At 58.7% G+C, this 949-nt stretch overlaps 1 protein-coding gene across 1 annotated transcript in view; it reads left to right on the top strand.

Annotated features, from left to right (window-relative positions):
* The window catches only part of CYTH3 (cytohesin 3), a 27242-nt gene that overhangs the window by 13810 nt on the left and 12483 nt on the right, over positions 1-949 (top strand). The window lies entirely within an intron of this gene.

Below are 949 nucleotides of genomic sequence, written 5' to 3'. Positions count from 1 at the left end.
TTGAGTGAGGTTTGTCTGGGTACCTGTCTCTACCCTCTTCCTTCAGTTGTTAGCTATTCTTAGGTTTTAAACATGTTGTTTATAATTGTCATTGTTGTTTGCTTCTTTATGTCCAGGTTTTAAACCTTGGTCCTTTTCCCATCTGTGTTCATTGTAAATGTATCAGTTGTTTTTGACCGTGCAACAAAGTATTACAAAGTGATTGGCTTACAACAACACTGGGTTACCTTCCTCTCGGGCCTGTGTGTTGGCTGCTGGTCGGGGGCCTGCTGGCCCGGGCCCTGCTGGTCGGGGGCCCTGCTGGTTGGGGGCCTGCTGGTCGGGGGGCCCTGCTGGTCGGGGGGCCCTGCTGGTCGGGGGCCTGCTGGTGGGGGGGCCCTGCTGGTCGGGTCCTGCTGGTCAGGGGCCTGCTGGTTGGGGTGTGCTGGTTGGGGGGCCCTGCTGGTTAGGGGGCCTGCTGGTTAGGGGGCCCTGCTGATCCGGGGGCCCTGCTGGTTGGGGGCCTGCTGGTCAGGGGGCCTGCTGGTCGGGGCCCTGCTGGTTGGGGTCTTCGCACCTGGATGCAGTCAGCCAGCGGCCAGGTGGCCGAGCTCCTCCCAGGGGTCCTCGCTCACCTGTCTGCGGCCTTAGCCGAGGAGGCTGCGGCAGCTGGGGTGTCTGGGACTCTCTCTGCCAGTGGTTTCTTTTCCACAATAGATGTCACGCCCAGGCCGCTGGCCCGGCTTCCCCTGATCACGTGGTTCGGGGTTCCAGGGTAGCAGAAGCTCTGAACCCCGCACAGTGTCCCTTAAAAAGGACCACCTTCTCTTGGTCAGAAGAATTCCCAGAGCCAGTCTGGCTCTATGTGTACAAACACTCCACCGTTAACTGTCACGACTGTGATCGAGATGACGACACTACTAGCAGGATTGGCATGCCCAGATGTACTCATTACTCACAGGCTGTTGTG

This window comes from Myotis lucifugus, unplaced genomic scaffold (genome assembly GCF_000147115.1).
Source record: "Myotis lucifugus unplaced genomic scaffold, Myoluc2.0 scaffold_208, whole genome shotgun sequence".
Classification (NCBI taxonomy): Eukaryota; Metazoa; Chordata; class Mammalia; order Chiroptera; family Vespertilionidae; genus Myotis; species Myotis lucifugus.
Note: the sequence above shows the minus strand (reverse complement) of the source record. Positions and strands in the feature narration are given on the sequence as shown.